This window comes from Helianthus annuus, chromosome 6, assembly GCF_002127325.2.
Source record: "Helianthus annuus cultivar XRQ/B chromosome 6, HanXRQr2.0-SUNRISE, whole genome shotgun sequence".
Classification (NCBI taxonomy): domain Eukaryota; kingdom Viridiplantae; phylum Streptophyta; class Magnoliopsida; order Asterales; family Asteraceae; genus Helianthus; species Helianthus annuus.
This window is the reverse complement of record NC_035438.2, coordinates 29,194,068-29,209,885: the sequence shown is the minus strand read 5'-3', so window position 1 is coordinate 29,209,885 and position 15,818 is coordinate 29,194,068. Positions and strand designations below refer to the sequence as shown.

The window sequence follows — 15,818 nt, the reverse complement described above, 5'->3', positions numbered from 1 at the left end:
TTTTACAAGAACATACAAAGTTTTTGAACGAATGAAAACTCATATTTCTAAATCATATTACGAATGGATTTCGAGGAACTCAAATGGTTTACGAATGGATTATAATAAATATACTGGTTTTTACAAAACAAATGCGTATTATCAAAATGTGAATGATTTTCATGACTAGGGATGGGTCGTCTGGTGATAATATAGAGAGACTGGGGAGGTTCAGCCTTAGAGGCTGGGGAGGTTCAGCCTTAGAGGCTGGGGTAAAATACATGTTACAATTATACAAACATTTTTTTATACATGGTATGGTTAGCCTAAGGAGGGTATACTACTTAGATCATGTGAGTGGTGGGTACAACACCTAAGGCCATTAATCCTCATTGTAGGACCGAGGGACATGAGTGATAGATCTATTTGGGTGTAGCGAGCCCACACCCATGAGGCCAGGGCGGCCCATAGTGGTGACTGTGTCTTACAGCCGAGGCCGGTAACAAATTTGCTAGGTTTGAGTTTTCCTGCATCACTTCACACATACCAGTGGCTTTGCAACCCATTGGTGATCTCTTTTTCCTTATTGCTACATACCAGGGACATACATACTTACAGAAATACTTGATTTTTACAAATTAAACATCATGTTTTATACAAATTCAAGGCATAGGATTGTGCGGGCATGGAGTCAAAGTCAGGGTGGGCATTGACGGTTATACGAACATTACAAATACGAGAATTTACAAATACATGGTTTTACGAACATAATGCGTTATAAATACAAAGTTTCCATATAACTTGGCAAGAAAATGATTTCTAAATTCGTATTCTCAATCTTATTTCACAAACCGGTTATTCAAGAGATTTATTTCAAATCTTTTACAAACAAACTATGAACTCGCTCAACTTTATGTTGACTTTTTCGCATGTTTCTTTCTCAGGTTGCTTTTCAGAAATCGTGGCACGGTCGGAATAGGAGAACCATGTGGAATCGAGTGCTTTGTGGCGTTCATTTTCTAAAAGACTTAGATTATTTGCTTCCGCTGTGCAATGAAGATACCAGTCCAGTCACGCCAGCTCTGATAATTTCGGGGTGTGACAGATTGGTATCAGAGCTGTAGGTTACAGCGAAAAAGGTTTTCTATAGGAATACCTAGGCTCTAACCTCATTTTTCTCTGGGACTTAGACTACTAAGACGTTGAATGCATAAAGAACGCCTAGTATTCGAATATGGTCTCCAACCGTTGCCGAAAAACAAACAGTCAAAATTTTGTTTTCAAACATACGCTAAATTTGTGTTTTATACACGGTACACAAAACAGTCACATACAGTGCACAAAACTCTGAGAGTTTAGGAAACATGCATTTAAGACCTTCGGAAACTTATGTTGAAGTTCATTAAAGGTCATCACGTAGGAACCGCGAATATTAACTCGGGCACACACTATTATCCATATTGTCTATGATATTTTAACTTCCCGAGCAGGCAGCCTACGCATAACGAAATGCAAGTGCACGAGAATACATGAAACTCAAATTTTACGTCAACGGATGTCGGAATACATCACATTCTGCGCGGAACGTAACGCTAGTGCACTGGTATACGTGAAACTTAAGCTATACATCAACGGAGGTTGAAGTACGACAGATACGACTATCGAGGCGAGGCCTTTGAAAAGACACGATGGCGCAATTCAACGATGACGCTAGATTCCTGTCAGCAGGAGAACTATCGATCAGGAAGCGGCGGCTTGGCACGCGATCCTGCAACGACACGAGTCATGCTATGGAGAAGACGCATGCCTTCGTATTCCCCCTATCATATTAACGATGAGTACGTTATGTTCGACATTCTATGGTAATGTCACCTAACAACCGGTCATCACATGAAACCCTAGGTAAAGTCCTTAAATTTCTTTTATTGAAATTTCGACTTTCGCATCAAGCGAGTAGATTTTTACATCTCTACTCCTCTGAATGGTCATTGCATCACGATAATTTCTTTCATTATAGCGAACACTCATTGCTTGATTTCTTGAAAATTCATATGTTACGCATGCATCGTTTGTTACGCATGTGGTTTCGTTTCGAATAAGCATTTCATTAAAGTTCAAATATTATTTCGCTAAACTTAATTATTGATTTATGATTCGAATGACCCGCATTATTGTAATGTTGGCTCCATTGTTATCAAGTCAACACATTTTCTTGAAATTTCTTTTCTTTTCAAGATACATACATGGTTTTTCGTTGTGACCATGCCGAAAGTTTTCTTGTCAATACATGTATTTATTGTCGGCTTGCGTCGAAACCAAGTTCAATTGTTTGAACTTGTCCGTTACACGTATTCAATCCAAGACACCATATGATGTATGGAACACATCATACTCATATTTGTTTTAACAAGCGTTTCATTTGTTCCGAGTCGTAGTGGACTTATTTGGTCTACGACTCCATTAAGTCGTTTGTTGATTTTGACACCTGTAATGGTGTTTTCACTAATTTGAAGCTTGCGCTAATCTCGTTTACGCATCTCATGCACGGATTTAATTGTCTATTTATTGATTTGCTTTAAATCCGCTGTCATTTATCATATTACAACCGTCTTAACACAATCGTGTGTTAAGGCAACGGTGCACATATTCACATTTTATTCCGATGTACCTCCTAACGGTTCTTTCATCGTCGATTGAATGTTTTTACGATATTCATTGCTTTCTCATCTTCGATCGAAGCATTTATTTCTTCAATGTTCCATTTTCAATTGGAAATCCTATGATGTTTGTTTGGAAACGAGTGTTCAGATTTATTTCGTTGAATCTTCATTTGATTTCAAACACGGTGAATTTGTTTAATCACCGCTATTATTGAATTATTTAAATCACTACGACACCTTGTGGTGTCAGTACAAACTTGTAGCTTGGGCTAATCATATGATTGGGCATTTCATGCAAAGCAACAGGTGATACTTGTTCGATCACCGCTATATTCAAATTGCTTCATTCACTACGACACCTTGTGGCGTCAGTATAACTTGCAGCTTGTGCTGATCACGATCGAGCGTTTCATGCAAACTATTATATTTGAGATTGTTGATTCCGAGTTCATCTAGTAGATGTTATTGCTTCTAGAAATCATTTACCTGTTATAAACATTCATATGGAATTCGATTGGTCGAAGTTCCTGTTCATTGTTGGATCCTTGTTAACTTAGTCACACTGGTAACTGTATCATTACGTCTTGTTTCCTTTGACATCAATTACTGAGACACATTTCTTTTAAACCGTTGGGATTCCTATTGTGGGGGAATGTCCTTGAATTCACATGAGATGAATAAGTCTTGATCAGATTTTATGGTAATACACTTTGATACTATTCGTAATTACCAACACATAACGTAACTCTAAGGAGTTAACGTAGTCTAAATTTCAAGGACGAAATTTCTGTAACAGGGGGAGAATGTGACAACCAGTGATTTACGACTCTTAATTACGTGATTAACAGGTGATTAGCGTGATAATAAATAGTGTTTACCGCACAGATTAACTTAATTAGGCCTTTGGAGTGCCCAGGGACATTTATTCGATTATACAGTGCGCATATGGTGATTTACGGGAAATCTGCTGAATATCAAGCGACAACGAACTGATGCCTTACAAAATACCGACCACGCCGACAAATACGAATTTTATACGAATATCTTATATATATGAAATTGGTTTTGTGAATTTAATTTGCTTCCGTATATCACAAAAACGAATAACGAACGAGAAACGCGACCGTTAGAAACGCACCGACAACGAAACGGAAGCATCGGACACGTGTGTCACCTCTAAAACTTAAATTTTACGCTATGTTTGGTTCCATAATAAAATTTTAATACCCGTGGTCAAAACCGGATCGAAAAATGGGTTACAAACGAACAACGACAAAAATCACGCGGTTTTACGTAAGCGACGAACGTCGCGCCACTAACGACATCTACCGACACCATTTTTCATATTTTTTAAGACTAAAATCTTAGTTTACGACATTATGGAGCGTTCGGGTTGCGAAAACGGATTCGTAGAGATTAACGGGCCACTTAAAACGCGAGCTTTGGGCTTGTGGGCCTTGGACCCAAGCCTAAAGCCCATTAGCAAGTCTTAATTATAAAAGGAGCATACCTTTACTGTTGTTTCATTTGTTCAGACAAAACAAACAAACCACACACACACCTGAATTTCTCTCTCTCGTTCACCCTTTCTGGCGACACTCAAACCGGCGGAGCCGCGGCGGCGGTACGGCGGCGCCATCGCCGGCGGCGGAGCTCCGGTGACCGATTTCCGGCGCGTCACGGCGCGTGCGCCCCTCATTTTCTCCGATCTACCCTCTAACCCCTGTTCCGGTGTTGGTTTGCGGATTCGAGCGGCGGAGACGACCACCTTCTTCTCCGGTGGTCTCCTCTGACGAGCACAGCCCCCCTCTCTAATATCGGCCGACCACCACTTATTTGTTGGCGGCGGACGTGTACAGCGACAACCCCCACCACCACAGGCGGCAGCACTGTGGTGGGTGGTGCCAGGCGGTGACAAGAGACGAAGAGAGAGTGAAAGGATGGTGGTGGTGAGCGGCGGTCGAGTCTCGGACCGGTGGTTCGAGTCTCAGACCGGTGGTTCATGTCAAGGACCGACGGTCTTTGTTTTTGACCGTCGGGTTTCGTCGATAAACTTTCCTCCTCTGCTTATTTCTTTTACATTCTTTTTTGTTTCTGAAGTTGATGTTGTTGTCCAGTTGGGTTTGAGTTCGGGTTCACGATTAGCGGGTTCGGGTCTCAGTCAGCAGGAGATCGGTAATGTTTTTGGGGTTTCGGACTAGTAGGTTCGGGTTCAACATCAGTTTCAAGATTTATTTGGGTTGTTTCGGGTCCGTGTGATGTTCAGTTTCAGGTCACGGTTGGTTCAACTCGGTTTGACTCGGTCAAACCAAGTCAACTCAGTCATCTCGGGTCAACAGCAAATTGGCGGTGGTCAAGACGGTTCGGTTCATGGTTCGGGTTGATTCGGTCAAACCGAGTCAACTCGGTCAAACCTGGTCAACTCAGTGAGTCAACTCAGTCAGCCCGGTTGACTCGGTCAACTCAGTCAACGAAAGCGGTGCGAAAGACTTGGTAAAGATTTTTAGTGACGCGAATAATATTTACGTTAATTATAAGAATTTTTATTAATTTCGTCATACGAGCTCGAACCGATTCGGATTAGTGCCTAGTTATTTTTCGCCATATTTACGAAAACTATTTATGTTGATGATTGAGTATTGATTGGTTTTTTGAAAAAAAAATGATGACAACTTGTGTTGTCTGGGGCGTCCAAAAACAGAGGAAACTCTGCCCGTTTTTCAAGAAAATCTGTAAAATGAAACGCGTTTTATTATAAAACAAACATCGGATTCAAATAACCTTTTTAGTAAAACAAATACAATATGGAATTACCTTCGACGACACTTTACAAAACATACGAAAACTACCAATTCGGATATTATTTACAATAATAAATATAGTTATTGTATTTATTTGTAACCTCAAAAATTCGGCAATTCTTCTATGAATTCAATATAACTACTTACATTTATTGAAATGCCGATAACCGAAGATCATTTCTAAAGACACAAATAGTTATCATATTCATTTCAAATATCAACCAACCCAACTTCGTTTTATGAAAATAAATATAATTTATATATTTATTTCAAACGACAATCAACACGACTCCTTTTATTAAAATAAATATAGTTGATGTATTTATTTCAAACGACAAACAACACGACTTCTTTTCATAGAAATAAATATAGTGTATATTTATTTCATCAATCAAACAACACGACGATTCTTTTACTAAAATAAATATAGTTTATATATTTATTTTAAATACCGAACAACACTAACTCTTTTGTAAGAACAAGTATAACTTTTCATATTTATTTTATACGCCTAAACGGCATATACGAATATATCTTGACAAAGATCATACGAAACGCAATATATAATACTAGTTTGTTATATATTACTTTCGTGTAGATATTCTTTTATACACAAACGACTTCTCGGGGCGACAAAGTTTAACTTAGTCCTTTTCGTTAAGTTAACAACTTTCCGTCGAATTGTTCGATTAGCGATTCGGTAGAGCTCGGTAACACGTAGTTTAGTTAATGCGTTTATTTAGAAACTTAATAGATATTCCGTGTTAGGAATATTGTAGAATGCACGCTAGCAAGTCAAGTCTTGGAAACGACATCACGAAGTCGTAATTAGCTAGCTTTGCACAGGAATATTCAGGTGAGTTCATAACCCCACCTTTTTATGGTTTTACATTTTTGTAAATGTTTTCGGGTCAAAAGACATGCACGTTTTACAAGAACATACAAAGTTTTTGAACGAATGAAAACTCATATTTCTAAATCATATTACGAATGGATTTCGAGGAACTCAAATGGTTTACGAATGGATTATACTAAATATACCGGTTTTTACAAAATAAATGCATATTATCAAAATATGAATGATTTTCATGACTGGGGATGGATCGTCTGGTGATAATAAAGAGAGACTGGGGAGTTAGCCTTAGAGGCTGGGGAGGTTCAGCCTTAGAGGCTGGGGTAAAATACATGTTACAATTATACAGACATTTTTTTATACATGGTATGGTTAGCCTAAGGAGGGTATACTACTTAGATCATGTGAGTGGTGGTTACAACACTTAAGGCCATTAATCCTCATTGTAGGACCGAGGGACATGAGTGATAGATCTATTTGGGTGTAACGAGCCCACACCCATGAGGCCGGGGCGGCCCATAGTGGTGACTATGTCTTACAGCCGAGGCCCGGTAACAAATTTGCTAGGTTTGAGTTTTCCTGCATCACTTCACACATACCAGTGGCTTTGCAACCCATTGGTGATCTCTTTTTCCTTATTGCTACATACCAGGGACATACATACTTACAGAAATACTTGATTTATACAAATTAAATATCATGTGTTATACAAATTCAAGGCATAGGATTGTGCGGGCATGGAGTCAAAGTCAGGGTGGGCATTGACGGTTATACGAACATTACAAATACGAGAATTTACAAATACATGGTTTTACGATCATAATGCGTTATAAATACAAAGTTCCCATATAACTTGGCAAGAAAATGATTTCTAAATTCGTTTTCTCAATCTTATTTCATAAACCGGTTATTCAAGAGATTTATTTCAAATCTTTTACAAACAAACTATGAACTCGCTCAACTTTATGTTGACTTTTTCGCATGTTTCTTTCTCATGTTGCTTTTCAGAAATCGTGGCATGGTTGGAATAGGAGAACCATGTGGAGTCGAGTGCTTAGTGGCATTCATTTTCTAAAAGACTTAGATTATTTGCTTCCGCTGTGCAATGAAGATACCAGTCCAGTCACGCCAGCTCTGATAATTTCGGGGTGTGACACTTGGAACTAGGGTTAGGTTTGAAGTGGTGAGTATGTCTACAGTGTATAGTACGATCTTCATTTATAGGCACATAAATCTTAATAACTTCAATGATCGAAGGTATGGCATTCGATATTTCTTGAGCTATTATATTTTCTATAGTGCTCCTATCCAAAGAGTTTCCATTACTAGTCTCAATTTCTTAATTACATGCCATTTCATTTGACATCTGTATTACAACATGTTTAGATATAATTATCACAGAACTAGGTAATTATACAGACACATTTTGTTTAACATAGTTATAGTCATAGTTATCAGTATTATGCGTTGATAACTATATATATTAAGGTAATATATACATGTTACATCTTAACATTTTCTCTTACTATATATCTTATAAAAATATATGGAAAATGTATATTTTATATGTGTTGTTTCTTCCTTTGGTATAATAGCTTCTCTCTATATTGTCTTAATTTAATTATATTTCCAGAACTCATAACCGAATACGTATTCAAAATAAAGGTAAAAGTTTTATATGAAATTCTAAGATTTTCCGTCATTGACCCATTTATTGTTTTTTAAGAGGTGGTGCTAATACAAATATCCTTAAGATATCTTTTGAATTAAAGTTGGGTATCAAGATAGATCTTGAGTAAAATTTGTCCTTCTACCAAAATCATTTGATCATGATATTATATATATTATCAAGAAAATTACGTCTTGTATATACATACGTATAGATATAATGTTTTAAAATATATACATATAATATCAATTCATGAGAATCCAATTATATAACTAATTATTTTAATTATTTCATTTATTCTTATAACTTTGTTTATTTCTTTATATTAATGAAATAAATTTCCATCAGGTTTATTTTATTGAACAAAATATTTTGGAATAAAAAGGAAAATAAATTTAATAAAGATATAAATCTTCTGAATTCCTTTAGAACAATTTAATCTTTAATTGACAAGCTGACTTATTCTAATCATAACATATTCAGGACTTGAATCTTAATTTATCATGACAGAAAATACAAAGTTTAATGTTTTTAGATTTAATAAAGTATCATTTTCATCTCATAATATAGGTACATATAATTTAAATATAGTTTAAGAAATGAATTAAACTTATCAAATACTAAAAATTGTTTCTTTTGAGATATATATACATATATTTTGAACCATATCGTTATACTGTACTAAATGTTTTTGCATAGATGGAACATTATTTATGTTATTGATACAAGTTATATAAAGTATACATATATCTGATTTACATATAATCTAAGAAATAGGTTTAGGCTATTTCCGGTTGATATATATATAATTTAATTACACAGTATCAAGTTGTTATACATATTTCTGTCTCATAAATATTGTATTATAAAATATTTTATATCTTCCATTGTATATGCATATATGTGCTTAAGTTTTAGAATCATTAATTATGAATTACGAACTATAATAATTCTTGTTTATTATTTGTATAAATTAGATTAAGATTTTTTTTTATAAAATTCTTTTAACATAGCTTTATTTAAGAGCCAATTATTTTATTTTTCCAAAATATTCTTATTATTATTAGTTTTAAAACAGAATTTAATAATATTTAATTTAGGGTATTATATTGATAATGATGATGATAAATAGTAACAGTATATATCAAAGGCTTTTCTTTTATGAGCGTTTGCGTATAAAAATTTCTCTAGCATGTTAAATATTATACATAATTTCAGAATATTACGTAATTTATCAAATTTTGATAAATAATCTACATATTTAATATTTAATAATACGATAAAGAATTATAAAGTGACTTACAAAGTATTTTTATTATTGTATCTAAATAATGCTGAAACATTGTATTTTAACAAAATTAATATAATAATATGTGTTATCAAAACTTTGATAAATATATATATCTAAAATTTTTGGATTATATCATAAATCATAAAATATCTTGCTTTTATTGAAAAATATTTTATATTGTGATTTTTTTTCAGTGATACCGTACCTAAAGGTATTATTTTACATCTTTGGTTAATATATTAATATCAATATCATAATATTATTATAATTTATTTTAAATTGTATTTACAAAACCATATGGGTATGGTATATATCACAAAATTGAATATTATTTTATGAATAACTTTTTATAACCTAACATATTGTAAGATATAATAGGAGTTACATATTCTCTGAGGATTTTAAATGATATAGGATCATTTAAATATAATACATATTATCTAAATATTTATGTCATGATATTTACAAAGTATCATATCTGAATTGCATTTATTCTATATCAATATTAAAATATTAATATTAACGTTGTATTATTACTATAAAATTTATATTGCATTATGTTCCCACATATACATATGGATATGAAAGAGATATAAGATATCACAAAATTTACTAAGACATGATGTTATTAATATATATATATATATATATATATATATATACCATTTATATATATTATAGCATAAGTGTAAGATACAGATATGGGTAACACATATTAGGAATTTAACATTCGTGAAATAACACAGAACACATTAAGATTTTTATGTTCACAGGATAACACATAAGATATTAATTTCCTAACACAATTGGTTAAGAGTTTAGGTATTGGAAGAACACCTAAAGGGCTTAAACCAGTGGCATAACTCTGATACCACCTTCTGTCACAGCCCCCGACCCCTATCCCGGGAGCTGGCAGCCGTGGCCAGTTTCAGTGGTATCAGTGTTTATCAATTTGGCAGCGGAAAGTTTCATCAGGACCGTAGTTAGGAAATATTTTATCAGAGTTAAACACCAAAAATATTTAAAATAAAGAAATGGGATAAAACCCAAGTTTCTCTGATAATACATTTATAAGATAGACAAAACCCAATTTTTCATTTTGATACATTTATAGGGAATAACCCCAATTATTGAAAACAATTCTCCTTTTTAATTAGATAACTTTTATTGCCACTTTTCTAAGCATTCAGTGCTCTCCAGCTGGCTTTTATTGGCTTCACACTAAGTTACCTGAAACACGTGTTTAAAACATTTTATCAGCAGGAAATACTGGTGAATGAATCCCAGTTTAATCAAAACAGGTTTTATTACTCTACAGCATTGAGGGCGGTCGCGCAATTACATTTGTTTCCATCTACTTTAATTACCACCCACGGTACTGTCAACCCGACTTGTGGTCATGTTACTCCTCGCAAGGTAGTAACAAATTTTGTATACAAAACCCCAACATATCGACAATAATTGTAGAATACAAATACTCAATCATTGTTTAATATAGTATTAATTAAGTGAGGTTTTGTAAAAACAGTTTGCAAAAAGGAGATTACTCACATTGCTATTTTAGGGTTTTCCTTGGTGACTTCCTGGTTATAATCAAATTAAATAAACAATGCACACATGTTAGTATAATAACCCAATTTAACAAGTAGTTATACCCTCCCCGAGACAGAACTCCAACGACTACGTCGGGCAGAACCTCGACAGCTGTTACGGAGCACTAGATCAATCGGGTAGCGTATCTAATACGTAACCGGGGTCATAATACTTACATCGAGGCAGAGCTTCGCTAAATTGAGGGGGGGGGGTATAATGCCCGATACTACTTCAAATATTCATAAATTTAGAGAGAATTTCGAATGTGGGACGGTTTGTAAACTGAGGCCGATCGCATCTATTTATAGTGCTGATCATGCACTTTGTCGCACCCCGCGAAAAATGAGGCAAAGGTTTACGCGGCCCGCGAGGGCCCTAAAGGCGGAAACTGATTTGCAGAGTCATCCGGGCTTTTGACGCGTGTCCTGACACGTGGCACGATGCGGTTTCGCCGTCTGTCACTCGCTCGCTCCTCGCGTAGGCTTAGGAGCAGTCTGTCGCGCCCGGCGACAAACTTAATTTATTATTTTTATTTGATTTTCAATTATATAAAGGTATTTCGTGCCCACTTTTCGTATACGGGGTGCATTTAGGAGCTTTTAGGAGTGTTCTAAATATTTTAAGGAGGGTTGTTATATCTTGGGTATAATTCCTGAATTATTTAATAAAATATACAATGCATTCACATTAAGTATAGTAACCCAAATAAATTTTATCCCTACGTCACGAGACAGATTCCCAATGAACTTAGTTGGACAGAGCCTTGACATGTGTTGGTGGGTCCTAAATCAATCGGACAAGGTATCAGTGATTAGGGGTTAAAACACTTAAAACGAGGCAATGCTTTATTATTATTTAAAGAAAGAAAAAGAATGTCGAGAGTGAGGAAGTGAAAAAGAAGTTTTGAGCATTTTGAGATGTAGAAAACATCTCTTATTTTTAGTTGAAACAAGTCTTTTGAGGCCACGAATTCTACTGGACACGTACACCATTAATCATTCTTTTCAAATGAATGTTAGTCAACATTCCTTATATTCTATACACGTACACATTTTCATGAATGTGTAGTTTGTTTATTTTATTATTATTTTTATTTTATATTATAATTAATTCAGTTGCTTCACTTATTTGGTGCTCATAACTTCTAAAATATCACGTTTTATAAAACAATGAATATGTCATTAGAACGAGAATATTTGTATCTACCTTTTAAACCAAGTTTCATTAAAATGGAGTAGGTTCAAATATAATGTATTTTTATAATTTAATTATTAAATGGTTCCTACGTTATTCAACTTCCCCATGACCTATTCGTGTAATATCTTAATTTTAAAATTTAAAAATTTTGGGAATGTTATAGTAAGTGTACGAAAAAGGCTGAGACTATTTCTTTTCATGCAGGTATCTCACAACCATGTCTGTATCGTATTCCCTAATGAACAAATTAAATTGCCTCTTGTAATTCTTAAAATCAACTTTACTTGCACCCACATCTTCTAAACCACCAAAAACAGTCTTCATAACGTTAAGGGAAATTGGCCTGTAATAATCCCGCTGAGACCCTATTGGCCGTTAATAATCCTACCTCAGAATATTCCCCCCACCAGTCCCACCTTTCACCTATTTTTCCTACAATGGTCCCCCGTTATAAAAACTTAACGGAGTTAAGCTTTTTCCCAAATTACAAACAGATTTTTTAGGGCTTTGATTAGAACGACGATACGAGTCCATTGATGTAAAACTTGCCTCGAAACGGTGCTCCAAACGATGAAAACGACGCTTCAATTCGGGTGTTTAGATTTCCAATTAACTAAAATCAAGTCGCCTGGAGCACCATTTCGAAGTAAGTTTTACATCAATGGACTCGTATCATCATTCTGATCAAAAGCCCTAAAAAATTTGTTTGTAATTTGGAAAAAAGCTTAACTCCGTTAAGTTTTTTTAACGGGGGACCATTGTAGAAAAAATAGGTGAAAGGTGGGACTGGTGGGGGGGATATTCTGAGGTGGGATTATTACAAGCCAATTCCCCTAACATTAAACGTCTTAACCAAGCCCATATTTAACTTAGAAATATTATGTATTACATGTTTCTAAAGCTGAGTGAGGTGTGGTTCTGATGGTAGGAAATGCTTGTTAGGGTGATTAACAAATTTGTGGTTGTGCTCTTCAACAAACTTATACACCTTCCAAAATCCAGCCTCAAACTCAAGACAAATTTGTGCTCCACAACCAGTCCTCTTAGAAAATTGGATCGCACACTCATTTCCCTCTGCTTCAAATCCAATGTATCAACCTTCTTATTCTTATATATGCCAGATTTCGCACACATATAATACTTTATATGTTTTCTCCCTGGGCGTTTATCTTTCTAGTCCCTTTCCTGACAGCAAAACCACCAGTCATCACGTACTTAAGATATAAAGAATAACAATTATCAAGGCTTTCAAAAATCATTCCTATCTTTGGTTTTAGATCTTCTCTAACTTCAGGAATGTGCAAAGTAGATCTAATTTTTGGACAAATCCTTTCGTTGGCAGCAACAAGCTCACCTAAACAACAAAACGCCATGACAAATGATAAGTGATGCATCAAAAGTAAACACAGAAACGCGACATATTTTCAAATGCCTCTGCATTAAATAATGCATGCAATGTATAAAATTCAACGTTTCATACGAATATGAATGAAAGAACGTTCAAATATTATATTATAAAACGCCAAATCAAGCATTTGATGATAAATAATATGATGAAATACCAAAATAAACGTCATTGTAACATAGATAATTAAAAAACACCAGATCATTAACATGAAATTATCGAGCAAAAAACTAAATAATTCAATGTTTCATATATGTAAAACGCTATTCATTAAAGCAAAAGATAATGAACGATGTGGTCAAATATTATATTGATTGAAACACCATTAAACATATAAAATGATGAATAAAAACAAACGCCAAAACTAACATTGATGTTGAACTTATTGATGAAATACCAAAATAAATGCCATTATAACACAGAAAATTAAAAAATGCAAGATCATTAACATGAATTAATCGACCGAATATATAACAAAGAAAATTTTAATTTAAATATGAACATAATTACTTTGTAACTAACAAGCAATATCAGACGCCATGATTCTCAGAAAACTTGGAGAGGAGGTAACAGCTAAACCGAAAAATTTTGAGTTTGTTTCAAAAGGAATGAACCCTGTAAGTCCCGTAACGAGATCACAATGATATGGCGCTAGCTTGAATGGTGGCGGAATCACACAAACAAGCTATGAAAGAACAAAGGAGATGAAAAGAAAGATTCTTGATTGATGATTACTCCAACCTTGCATACATATGATTATGTCTAATACAAGATACCCAATGTCACCAACCATGCTCCTAATGACATAACTCTTCTATTTATAGTAAGTGTTTAGGGAGGAGACTCCCTAAACCCTAGGCCCAATCTTACCCAAAAAGCCCAAATACAACCATAACTCACAATGCCTACTAATCCACTTAGCTACTTATCCATAAACCTTCAAGGGTCTAACAATCTCCCCCTAGGTTTACTGGATTAGTAGTTGCATCAAACCTGAGGACCGCCTTGTTCATTCTCTTGATCAGGAGCAAACAGATGATGCATCAGTATGTTAGCAGCAGCGCTTGTCCAAGCCTTTGTACATTCTTCATATTTTTCGTTGGTGCGGATCTGGTGATTGGTGAGAATCAGAACATCTTCCTCATGAAAACTGATCAGGTTACAAGAGTTAGGGATCCTGATGGATTGTTCAGTGACAATAACAGTTTCTGCCATTTTTGGATCATAAGCCCAGAATTCAAAATTTTTCAGAATTCCCTTTCAAACTTCTTTGCAATTGGAATGATCTTCTCTTTGTCGGTTGCGGGCCAAATCACTGATCTGATAGTGCGCTTAGTATGAGGGTCACGAACTCTAGGATTTCTCTTGATAGTGGGCTCAGAAGTCTTCATTGTGGCAAAGTTGGTTTTCACTTCCCTCTCGAGTCTTGAGTGGAACGCCCAACCTCTACCTCTTTGGTTTGGCTCTGGGTCGTAGTAAGGAGCACGCAAAAGGCTTTTCACATCAATTTTCGTCCAGGACTCAAATTGACTTTCCTTAGCATAGTATTCTCGATGATCACTCTTGCGCGTAATCAACCATATGTCTTTGTCATGCTCAAACCTCCAGCATGTGACTTCAGATTTGTTTCCCACTTCATCATAATGATCCTAATTCCATTACAAGTTTGTCGAGCCTTTTTGTCGGATCCTTCAACTGAAAGTTCTCATCAAGAGGATTTAGATCCTGATTCTTCATCACCAACAATTGTTTGTTACTTTGTTTCTCTTTCTTTTTCCTTGGCTTACTGCTTCTTTTCTTTGGCTTGGCAGCCTGATAAGCTTCTAGTGCAGCTTCACGTTCTGCCTCCGCTGCTGCTCTTTGTTCAGGAGTTTGTTCTATTCTACCAACATAAAATTGTTCATCTTCTTTGTCAGCAAACTCATTCCCAAACTTTTTCTACAACTTCGCCTTCAGATCATATACAGTGGACATCATCATTCCCAAATCACCTTGCAGCTGATCTATTGTTAGATCTCTGCTTAAGATTTGTGTCTGAAGAGAGGAGATCTGAGCTTCTTTTAAAGTAGCATCTTGCTGAAGTGATGAAATGAGAGCATTCTTCAACTCAGCATCTTGTTCTAATACAACTACTCGCCTTTCCAATGATTTCACATATGCATCTTCATCACTGGCGTTGTCACTTTCAAAGACTTGTCTTTTCTCAGTTGCATAATGAAATGCTGCTTCATCATGCTCAGTATTTCCTGCTCCACTGGAACCTCCTGCTTCAACTCTAACACCACTCGAACTGCCTGGCTGTGAGGGTGTAGACTCAAAATCGAAATTGAAATCATACATGTCAGGTTCTTCTGTGCTTGTCTTCTTTGA

At 35.3% G+C, this 15,818-nt stretch overlaps 1 long non-coding RNA gene across 1 annotated transcript; it reads left to right on the top strand.

The window, feature by feature from the left end:
* Positions 1-4,171: 4,171 nt before the first annotated feature.
* On the top strand, positions 4,172-7,618 carry LOC110884549. The gene is made up of 3 exons (XR_002561283.2): positions 4,172-5,132; positions 6,209-6,296; positions 7,302-7,618. It is a non-coding gene; the product is annotated as an uncharacterized LOC110884549 (long non-coding RNA).
* Positions 7,619-15,818: the final 8,200 nt, after the last annotated feature.